General features: G+C 33.1%; 1 protein-coding gene across 1 annotated transcript in view; it reads left to right on the top strand.

The window, feature by feature from the left end:
* The first annotated feature begins 2,752 nt into the window (after positions 1–2,752).
* The window catches only part of LOC106622154 (G-protein coupled receptor dmsr-1), a 255,903-nt gene continuing 246,080 nt past the window's right edge, over positions 2,753–12,575 (top strand). The window contains exon 1 of the mRNA XM_070108720.1: positions 2,753–2,785. The gene's annotated coding sequence lies outside the window, so the exon portion shown is untranslated. The remainder of the gene's footprint in view (positions 2,786–12,575) is intronic.

The raw sequence follows: 12,575 nt of genomic DNA, 5'->3' as shown, positions 1-12,575 counted from the left end.
AATTACTATTATGTGTATCAGTGAAAAGCGGTCCTTAATTGAAATTAATGAAATGCTCGCCTGCCAATCAAGCATCGAAATAATTTTCGCGCAGCCAACAACAACAAAGTGAGTATAAAAACCTGTCAGCTGACGTTGCGCCTGATTGACGGTACGGAGAGTGGTGCGGTGCGGCATTGTAAAATAAAATTTAAACAAAGCAAAGCCGTATGAGTTCAACCTATTGTTTGGCTAGCCACACACAGGAAGACTAACACAAATATGCAACATTTGCAATTATGTGTGCCCTTCCAGCTTCGCTTCGGGCCTGCTTGCACTCATTAGCGCGCAACTGAATCGAAAGAAACATTCGCGCATATACCTCTGTTTGTGTTTGTGTCAAATCTGTGCAATTTGAAATTTTTGATTTCGGAAATTCACAGAAAAAATAAGGAAAAATCGAAATACAAAAAAAAATTAATGTTAGGCAGAGGAAAATAACGTAATTAAGTGTAAACTATTCACGGACGCGGTTTCGAGTGTTTTGCATAAAATTGTAGCTGTGCAATTAAAGTGCTTGGGCGGCATAATAAATACGTTAAATTGAACGGTCGTTATTGTGGTGAGTAGCGAATGAGGAAATATTAAAACGAGTTTGAGTGTGCTCGTGTTTGACTTACTCTGCAATATTTTTATACATTCGCAACATGTTGCACAGATATTACAGATATGTTGAAAAAAAAAAAAACATAAAAACGACAAACGTTGCACAGCAAAGTTAACATGAGATAGTTATTTAAATCAGTTTTAACACAAACATTTTTTTCATGGAGTTGCCACCTGTATTTAAAATAATTTTTTTTTTTTGAAAATAAGCAATTATTTCAAAAATTGCTTTGAAATCTATATACATAAAGAGCTTGCTATTAAATTCGCATGTTTACGTGGTTGCCACACTGCTTAAATATGTAAACACATATTTATATATGAATAAAAAATGTGTATGTATATGGTTTACACATGTTTGTGATTAGAGTACGTTTTACACAAACTCAAAACTTCGAATTGGTGCTGCCACCTGATACGATGCTTAGGAATATTTTTAAGATTTTTTATAAAAACAAGAAAACATGTTAATTTCAGCTGCATCGAAGTTGTAATACCTTTCACAGCTGCATTTTTTTATACCCTCAACAGGGTATATTAAGTTTGCCACGAAGTTTGTAACAACAAGAAGGAAACGTCAGCGACCTATAAAATATATACATAAATGATCAGCATGATGAGCTGAGTTGATTTAGACATGTCCGTCTGTTCGTCTGTTTGTATATATACAAACTAGTCCCTCAGTCCCTATCGATCTGTAATTTCGCAGCTGTCCTTTTCTCATTTAGAAGCTGCTCATTTGTCGGAACGGCCAATATCGGACCACTATAGCATATAGCTGCCATACAAACTGATCGATCGGAATCAAGTGCTTGTATAAGAAACTCTTTCATTTGACGAGGTAGCTTCACGAAATTCGGCACGAGGTCTTTTCTAAGACAGCAATTTATTCTCCGCAGAAATTGTTCAGATCACTATATCTTTTTGTCAATAGGTGACCACTTTGCCGCTAAATATACCTGCATTAAGATTTTCCCGAACCCGAAAGGAAAGTTGTTCTTAAACATTTACATATTGATATTTTTGTCAGTTTTACTTTTTTCGTTAGGCTCTATAATAATTAAATTCAAGATTTCCGACAAATTTGTGGAACATTTTCTTAATCACGTTATGTTTAGCTTATTAATATAATGCTGGTTTTATTTTTTGGCAACTTCTAAAATATTTCTGTAAAAAAGTTTCTGACAAATTTCCAGCTAATGTCAAAATTTTTCTATCACTTTTCGCAAGTTATGCTTAAATAATTTTAGTTTTACAAATATTTTATAGTGTTTTTATCTTTCATACTTTAATCGTTAAGTGGTAACGCTATTTCACGACATGTTTAAATTAAGGTTATTAGAATTTTTCCGAATATTTTCTGGAAAGCTTATATTTATCTAACATTTTCTAATATTTTGATTAGGTGACAACACTATTCCGACACGTTTTTTACTGTTTGAACTATTTTTTCTTCAATTTTTGAAATAAATCTGTGTATACATATATACATATATCATAGAAACCGACTTGAGTTCCTCTGTTTAAAGATTTGTACATTTTTTGTAACATTTGTGCATAAGTGCAACGTGTAAAAATCCATTGACTAAAAATTAAATGACTTTTAAACCAATTAACTATTATATTTATTATATTTTTTTTAGTGAAAAATCAATTCGTTAAGCCCTTCTTGATTCCAATTTTTAGCGATCTATTTCATCGCTGCCCTTTCATTTATATGGACACACACATATGGGTTCGTGACCTTAAGTTATTGGCGTGTTTGTCGCTCGTTAACGACAAAACATAAATAAAAAAACGCAAATCGGTAATAAATACTTAAATTAGTTTTACCCAATCGGTGTTTGCCCTCTCTTCGGGTGTTTCATTGGCCTTTTGCATTTACCAATGACCTCTGTGGATTATTAAATTGCAGACTTTCACTTTTACGATCATTAAAAATGACTGGCTTTAACTCGAATGAGTTTTGTTTTTTACATTTATTGGCCTTTTAAATACTTTTTAATGCAGTCAATATTAAAATTAAGTCTAAACTTTATTCACCAAAATCTGCAAAATTAACATGCAAATTTGTTTTGTTTTTGTTTCAGTTGTGCTTTAATGGGTCAAAGAATGCGTTAAAACCACAACAGAGTAAGTGGTAAGTTTAAAAATATTTTTCATTTTAATGGTCATAGGAGTGTTTGTACTCATTTGAGTGCCTGGTCATAGCGAAATCGCTGGTAACTGCAAAGCCAATATGCTAGCAAGATGGGCTAGCATTGCGCCGCTCACATCGGGATGGGAACGAGTTAGATCTCCCTTGTCATCTTGCATTCTACCACCAGACCTTTGGATCTCGCTTGCGCTTAGCTTCGCTTCTGCGCGACTGCGAGATCCTTTTAGCCTAGAGTTGAACGTCCAATAGGCATTCATGTTGTAAGCTAAAATTCCTGTCGGACGCAAACTGTCAAAGTTGTATGGCGAAAGATGAGGTGAAAACATCCCAGCACTATCTGCTCTGTTATTCAGTCTTTCCAAGACTGAGATTAAAACATCTCGGCAGTCTTACCTTCGGTGAACGAGAAAATATGGCCGAAACTGACATTAGCTACCTCAACAAATTTGTGGTAGGCCCCTAGTGCTTGGTTGAATAATGAGCGTCTTTATGATGATTATATGAAAGTTTAAGCTAAATATCTAAACAAGCTAAAAGTTGTACATATATACACTAAAACCGTTTTAGATTAAGTCGAACAGCATTCTTAAACCAACTGTAGAACTTTATCAGCACTTTGCAATTCTTTGAATCGGCAATATTCAAAATTTGCGATACTTAACCCATGGTTAATGAAAATTAAGTCCTGTAGTATAAGCAGTACATACATGACCTTCTTAAATCAGACGAAGTACTTTATTATCAGTTTGTAATATTTTAAAACGATGGTGTTCCAAGTTTGGGTAAACTAACCTATGGTTAGATGTTTGAAATAATTCATTAACATATATATGCTTACTAAATTCTGTCTATATAATGTTGAACAGCCTTCTTAACCAAGTTGTATATCTTTATCAGAAGCTACCAACACTCTCAGTTTCCTAACCAGTGGTTAGGACTTGAAAATTAGGCGTTAGTGTATATATGCTTCCTAAATTCTCTCTAAGGTAGATACAGTCTAACAGCCTTCTTATGCGAGTTATAAATGTTTACCAAAAGCTATCAAGGCTTTGAATTATCTAACCAGTGGTTAGCGCTTTGAAATTAGGCGTTAAAGTTTATATGATTTCTAAATTCTCTTTAAATTAACTGGAACAGGCTGCTTAAAACAGTTGTAGATGTTTACCGGAAGTTGCCAAAGCTTTCAATACCTAACCAGTGGTAGTGATTATATCAGAATCTTTAAGGAAGCTTGCTAAGAGGACGGTTATGTCACGTTGGATACATTGCCAAAAAGTCATAGTTTACTTTCGTCTCTCTCCAGACCTGATATAAAACCAGTAAGAAGCTATGAGACAAGGTCAGACCGATATATTTAACTCTCCATTGTAATTAATTCGATATACCTAGATGTATGCACTACGGTTTCACGTAAAACTACCGTTATAAAAAATCGTTTGGCGCACAAAACGACCGTACTCAGTGTGCTATAAATTGCCTTCGGGCACAAAAAGCACTTTCTACCAATTTTCCGACAATTGCATTAAAAGCAAAAACAAATTAGGACAAACTGCACATTACAAGCCATAACTGTAAACATGTATACAAACTTGACAACAAAAAACTGTCAGAGCTTCACAAATGAAAAAGATGGAAACCGAAAACGGGTAAAGAAAACAAGGGAAATGGCGAAAAAGCCAAAAAGGCAAATACAAAAACAAACAACAACATGGAAGAAAGTTAAAAGTTTCAACTGCGTAAAAATTTCTACTTGGCCTTGAAATCTGCCGTACACCTGCACCATTTCAATGGACACCAAGTGGCAACCTGTTTCCGCGCATTCACCGAACAAATGCAACTTGAAGTGTGTCACTTGTGTGAAAGCGTACGAAAGTGGGTGGGTGAGAGAGAGAGAGGTGAAATATATTTAACTATCCGTCTAGATGGTCTGACGGTATTGTTGTGCTTAAGTGGAAGCGATGCGAAAACAGCGAGTTCCTGCGAAGAAATACATTTGTGGCGCATTTTTTCCGAACATGGCGCAATTTTCTTACCATTAAGTGTACTGTTTTTCAATGTAATTATATAATAATATAATTAAGTGGAGTATATGTAAATATAATTTTAAAGAGTTTTCGCATTAAATCAATTATAGAATATTTACATATAACCGTTAATAATCTGGAGATAAAGCCGATTTGATTACATTATAGGCGCTTCATAAAAAAATTAAAATGAATTTTAAAAAGCTTTCGAGCCCTTTTCGTTGGACTAATTTAGACTCTATGATGCAGTAATTACTTCCGATGAGCTGGCTGATTATAATACTTAATGGAGTGCATAGCTGAGGTGAGGCTTCTGGTCTCAATCGATTCGCGTCATATTTCAGCGCGCAAACGTTTAAGCTTCCGGAAAATGAGTGTGTAACTGAGAGCCATAACAGATAACTGACTGATGATATTTGCTTCTATTTTATACGAAAACATTCTCTTTACGAAATGTACTTGACCTTTTTCCTGCAAAAGTTGTAGAGACTTTAGAATCAAGCTGAGTAAGAAGCTCCAAATTAGCGACGGAAATATATCGACCGAAAAAAGATGTTGTGATTCTTTAAAAACACGATGTTCTCTAATTCGTTCTGTTGAGATTGTTAGCAGAAGATGCAATTTTTTTAACATTTTAGGAATTTCATTGAAAGCTTTGAGTAATTTAAATAATATTTCTCTAATCCAATATCGGAAATAAATGGTTATCAAATTCACCTTAATCGTCACATGAACATTGCTCGGACTTCACTCGGATCAGACAGTAGAAGATAGCTCATAAGCTCATAGTTATCGAGAGTACTAATTTTTGACTGCTTATTCGATTTTACATCGAGCCTCTCGGCTCAACAATGCAATATCGCAATTTGCCTCTAACAAATGTTAACCCTGTTTATGCATTATAAACCTGCAACTTCCTTGTGGGTATTAAAAAAAATTTAAAGGCGTCCGAGAGTATGCTTCAATAACTCATTTCACCCGAAACCTGCGAACTAAGCAACAATGCAACAATAAGAATCGGAGGCAACGAGGGACATGATGGTTGCCATCAAAATAATGATAAAAAAATATTAATAAAAGAATAAAAAAAAATAAAAATTGGCAATTCCTCTGAATAGAATAGTAAAAGTTGTAAACAAAGTCAGAGCTAGCATAGCTGGAGAGCCAAGCGCGCATTCAAATACGCTGCAATATTTTGTACGCAAGTAAACACCACTCGTGAAAAGTTTTGCAATCAACTTTTTTTCTGTTGGTAACTGATAGTGCTGCGAATTTTTGATCAATTGTTGTTGTGCTGCTTTTTGCTATTTTTATTGTTTTTGTTATTGTTATTGACGTAAATGTTTTTTTTTTTTGGTTGTAGAAATGCACTTGATTTTATAAAATGCGCTTGAAATTATTATATGTGCCATTTTCTTACAAATTAACCTCAATCTTAAGTTACGGTGCAATAAACCGATGTTCTCTTGCTGCCAGCTAAATTTTAAGTTGTTATTGAAATAGTTTATAGTTCTATTTGCTTGCCAGTTTCTGCTTTAGTAAATGTGTAATAAAATGTCTTAAGCAATTTAGATCGATTATACTGATATACCAGGGCGTTCATATTTAAGATCCACATGTAAGCTTGAAGTGCTTTTTGAATTTTTGTGTGTTTTACTTTCTTCCTCTATACAAGGTTAAGAACTTATTTTATAGCACACGCAAAAGTATATAGTGGAAGATACATATACATATCAACGAATATATTTACAAATATAAATCAATAAAGAGAGGAAAGTAAGTACTCTTAATTACCCTTGATTTGATACCAACATTACAGTATTGAAGGTATTTGGGAACCTTTTAATCAAAAATTTCAAACAGGTGGCAACCCTTTTTCAAAAATTTCTCATCTCTAGTCTGTTTTGTTTGACACGCAATGGTTATATTTAATTTATATTATTTAGAGAATAAAAAAATTCTAAAGATTTGGCAACCCTGCTTTAAAATATATTTAACTGTAAACGATTTAGAAGCCTATAGTAAAATCGCCCCACTGTATTACTTTCTTTAGCCTCTCAATTTATGCATATTATGCATCATCTTACGAAAGATGGCCTTGATTAAAACAACATTTCCAGTTATGAGCCTACTTCAAATATGCCAGTTTGACTTCAGTATTATATGAATATTAATATTGTATGAATACGGAGTACTATTTCGTTTAGCCTCTCAGTTTTTGAGTATAAATTTTTAAAAAGGTGGCATCCTTGCTTAAAACAATACTTCCAGCTGTAAGCTTGCTTCAATCACATCTGTTTGCCATCAATGGTGTATGAATACGGTTATCCTCAAATTTTATTCAATTAAGACATTTTAAATATAATATCCACAGGTGGCAACGTCTGTCAATAAAAAAATATATAAATCACAAGCATTGTAGGCAAATTTTTCTTATGTACCTCAATCATTTTGATTTAAAAATTTTACTAAACGTAAAATATATCATTTGAAACAATTTAATTGAATCAAATATAAAAAACTGGTGGCAACTCTTCTCTGAAATTATGTTTATTCTATTTCGCAACCTATAATACAAAAACTTGATTTCTAACTAATTTCATTGAATTGAAATTTTAAAATATCTGGCAACTCTTTAAAAACAACACTGTACAATCTGCAGACAAAATGTTTGAACTCCGAGGGCTTAAATATCAATTAGACCGCCGTCTAAGGCATCCTTGCCCCTGCACGAGCGCACAAATTTGCCAGCCATAATGTTGTTGTGGACTCCTCATTAACTAATTATGTTCCGTTTCAGTAAAGTGTGAATCACTTTTGTTTTCATACTTCCGGCGTTCCTTTCACACTATGAGTGGGTGCAAAAGCAAATAGGTGTTCCCTTGTTTATGAATCAGATAGCCTGAAGCGTATTTACTTGCACTTATTTACCTTAATTTAAGTTATGCGAATATTTGCTGTGAAAATTATGTAAAATCGTAAAATTTCCAAGCTTAACTTTTATAGTTAGGTAGTTGAGTAGTTCTAAATTTAATTTATTACCTATAATTAATTGCACTTCTATTAAAAATGTTTAGGTAATTAGCAGCCAAAAATATCAAAATTATCAGTAAAACATAAATGTTGCCTACATCTAGGCGCTGTTCCCATTACATACCATTTAAAATGAAAATAAATCGCCGAAAATTATACGTTAAAAATATTTTTTTGGACCAAGTAACATACAATTTTTTTATTGTTTCAGGTTATATAATATAATATATAAATTTTTCGTTGTCTACACTTAGGCGCTTGAGATAAGATTTATTAAGTTTTACCGTAGTCGCCTACCCTACTTAATGGTAATTATTTATTGTATGATTCAGACAATACATATTTTAAGTGATTTATTTATTTATTTTTGGTACCGGCTACAGTTACGTGCGGGAGAGAAAATAAATTTTCGAAGTCTCCTTACGACTACTAGAAGTCCATTTATTCCAGAAAACATTGCATAATATTGTGTTAAACGCCCGCTTTTCCCCTAAATCACTTTTCAGACTGTCACCAAAGTGATATTAAACCAAGTTAAATTAGTGTATAGTTGCGACTCTAACCAGCCAAAATCCGGACAAGAAATTTGTATACGAGTAAGTTGAATAATTGAAAAATTATCTTTCGGCGATTTGAGGTCCAACCATAAACAGAAATGTTTCAGCTTCATAGAATTTAATGCTTATCAAAAGTACTGAAAAAACAATGAGTGCTGATGAAATGATGATGTGAAATAATCAACTGGGCAGTAAGACTTACGCTGTCCACATTTGATCTCTTCGGGGTTATTGAAAAACACAGAAAACTTAGGTGACTGTAACCACTTTATGCCTTTATTACTTATATTAACGAAATCTTAGGAATATTTCGCTTTTTTCCCGTTTACTGATATCGCTTACCCAATGATGGCAAAAATTTTAATCAAAATTTATTCTTTGAAATAATTTCATAAAACTTATATATAAGTAAATTTTAGAAAATTCACGTTTTTTTTTGGAAAACTCAACATTTCATAGCCATCACAAACAAGTGTTGGAAAAATATTTTTAGCTCAGTTGCCACTATCGGGAAATTATTTGCACGCCTTTTGCTTTTACCACTACAACTACATGTTTAGCGAGTTAATATCGATCCTAGTTTGAAATCGGTTTGCAATGCGCAGTTTGTACAATGACAATCAGTAGAAATGTCGGTGATCCTATAAAGTTTATATATTAAAGATCAGCATGACGACTTGAGTCGATTTAGCTATGCTCGTCTTCATCTTCAAGAAATATGGCACTGATTACTATCCCAGGCAACACTACAATCTCCGAAGAAAATATTGAGATCGGCCCACTATAGCATACAAACTGACCAATCAAGATAAAGATCATTTTATACATTTTTATACTATAAAAAAAGCACTTGAGTAGGGTATTGTAGCTTCACTTTTTTTTTCTTTCTTTTTTTTTTTTTTTACTTCAGCCTAAATGTGTATTAAGTCAAAGTCAGTCATTTGCATTTTTTGCTACAAATTTATAATTATTGTTATTTGCATAATATAATTATTATGAAACACGCCCCACTTAGCTAACTGTAAAACGCTAATTTCATTGTAAATACTCACCCAATGCGTTGGCTGCGTACTTTTATTTACAAACAGCCATATTGCTTACTTCTCACCATGTTTATCACATTGTAAACACTTAGTTTGTTTACAAAAATATCTCTGCTAATGGATGCAGAACAATTTTAAAATATATGAAACGAGCGGATATTAAATAATTATTTGGAAATTTCAAAAATTTTTCATGCCACCCCAACTGTGCAACTGTTTACAAGTACACACAAGAGCAACAATTTAAGCGTATGACTAACCTTTCAATGAAATAGCATTGCATTCAGTACAGTACAGGTACAATCATACATACACATACACTAGTATACATATGTGATAAATACCGTTATTTACACTTAGTAAGGCAATAATTTTGTAACAGTAAAGCAGGTCACGTATTGTTATTCACTCAAGTGTTGACGTGATGATTTGCAACAACTAAGAAAAGCATAACAACAACAACAAAAAAGCACACATTTAAACCGCATTTTTCAGTGTGTGCGTGTTTGATGGTCAGAGAAAATACTTGTAGACACTCTCAAGAAATTGTAAAAGTAAAAATGCGAACGTGAAAGGAAGCAGATTAGAGAAGAACGCGATTAATGTTAGCAGACCTTTTGTTTTCTTTGAAATGTCAAGAGTACTTTAGTAACAATTTTTTTGCCATTTGTTGTTGCTGACACAAAAAACTGCTGATTTGCTGCTTAGCGATCTTCGCCAAGCAATATGCGACTGGGGAGCAATGAAAGCGCTACAAACTAGATATCTCTGTCAGAGAAAACGAAATCAAAATAAACAAAAAGTTTGCAATTGTCCGGTTTTTCTTTACTTAGCCATTCGCTTGGCTACTTCCTGCTGACTGCAGTGTAAGCTTTAGTATATAAGGTTATCTAATCATACATATTTATATATGTATTTAACTATACAAGTATATGTATATATATGGTATATATATGTATATATACAAGTAGTTATCTTTCATTGACTGCAACATAAATTATGCATATTAAATTTGGCGCTCTGAGACAGCAGCAAGTATACAAAAAGGCCTTAAAAAGTAATAAAAAAGGAAATAAAAATTCAAATTTTCAGTGACGCTTCGAGGATAGCGCTTAATTATCAAGAGAAATGTGCGAAAATGGTGTAAAAAAATTACAAATTGCTCAAATTTGTTAATATTTTGTGGACAATGCCGAGGGGTTGCGAATATGTCGAGATAAACCTAGAAACATTTGAATTTTGTAAATCAAGGGTATTTTTTTAGACGTGTGGTTTTCAATGAGGCATTTGCGGAGTTGGTCTTTTCGACAGCTGTTATTTGATTTATACTCAATTGGTTTGCCATTGTACAATCAACAAGACACGAATGAGTCTATCCGCCATTACTATAAAGCTTACGTTTGGTTGAATGTCTACTATTGCTGAGATGCCGTTACATCCTCAAAAAGTTACTGTTGGGTGTGCTCAATGAGCACAGGGAATCATTGGTCCATATTTCTTCAAAAATGAAGCCGTTCATAATGTTGCAGTCAATGGAGAACGTCATAGAGTCATGATTAATGATCTTTTTGAGCCTGAATTGGAGAATGTTGATGTGCACGACCTTTGGTTCTAACTAAGCGCATTATCTTGCGTCGTGGCGCTATGACGTGGCCTCTAAGTTCGTGCGATTTAACACTGTTGGACTATTTCTTATGGAATTATGTGTAGTCGCTTGTCTACACAGATAAACCCGAGACGATTAAAGCTATGGAAGAGAATATTCTCTTGGCTGGAATTTATTCAAGACAGCCGCGACAATCACTTACTCGAAGTCATTTTTAAAGCATAATGTCCTATAAGCTGAATTCTCGGCCGTAGCATTAAATTATATGGGTTTTATTTCTTCTTGAAAACCACATGTCTAAAAGAAACACCCTGTACATCAAATATAAACATAAAATATAATTATGAAAAAATATATATATACATATATACATATAATCGAAGTATGAGTCAGTAAAAAGTATGAAATAAACCCGAGATTTTGTTTTATACTTGGTTTCACTTTGAATAGCTGGCTTTTTGGATAAATAGCAACGCTTGTTCATAAGCGAAAGAATAGAAGAGGTTGTACAAAAATTACAAGAAATTGATATAACGGAACGCTAAAATAACAGTTTGAGCGCGGGCAATTATGTTTACAGCAGTCAGAAAATACTTTTGCCGCTTAAAAACAGCTATTATATGCGAACTATGCAGTCATTCACAAAAAAAATCGAAAGTGAATGAAATATTCTGCTTGACTTCAATAACAATTGCTTAAGAAAATTTCGGCGAATCCTTCGCTTTGTACTCAAGCTGTAGTTCAGGGAAATTTAAATTTCTTCAAAATGTAGAAGACCCCATTGCCTTTATAATGAAAATGTATTGATACAAGCATTAACTAATGTCAGGTGGGCATATAAATGCAAACGTTTATTTTTTGCTTTGTTTATAAACTACATTAAGAGTCATTTGATGCATACATTGGACCATTATAATCGGTTATTTTAAGCAAGAATTCTCGATATGGGACTATATACTTGCAGGCCCCCATATCACGAATATGTGGACGATAGTGCCTATGCTTGACTTTTTACCGAAAATATTGGTCAAGCTGTGGGATACGAATATGTCAATATATAAACATGGAATAATTTGGAAATTTACCAGCCGATTGTTCTTTGTCCACATATTTTGGAAATCTCAATTGAGCACAAATCTAACTGTGAATTGCTTCATCCCGAAATTACGAGCCGAAATAGTGTCGGTTTGCATTAATTGACACTAGAAGTATTTAAGAACGTGTTAAAAATATCTAAGTTTTTTGTGGTCAAAATGAACATGAATTGAGTGCTATGGTATTTCAAAACATATTGCAATATTATAAAAGACCAAATAATAAAAAAAATTTCAAAGAAATGTTAGCTTTTTTCCAAAAAAATTGTAATGTCTAGATACCCCAAAATAAAAGTATTAAACCCAGTATTTAAGTAAACATAAGGAATATGTTTCATTAAGATCAATCAATTATTTAGAACAACTGCCATTTTACGATCTAAACAAAAGTATCAAAGCGATCTAAGTAAATTAA

The sequence above is a fragment of the Bactrocera oleae genome, chromosome 4, assembly GCF_042242935.1.
Source record: "Bactrocera oleae isolate idBacOlea1 chromosome 4, idBacOlea1, whole genome shotgun sequence".
Classification (NCBI taxonomy): domain Eukaryota; kingdom Metazoa; phylum Arthropoda; class Insecta; order Diptera; family Tephritidae; genus Bactrocera; species Bactrocera oleae.
The sequence above is the reverse complement of the archived record's forward strand: the minus strand, read 5'-3'. Positions and strand labels throughout refer to the sequence as shown.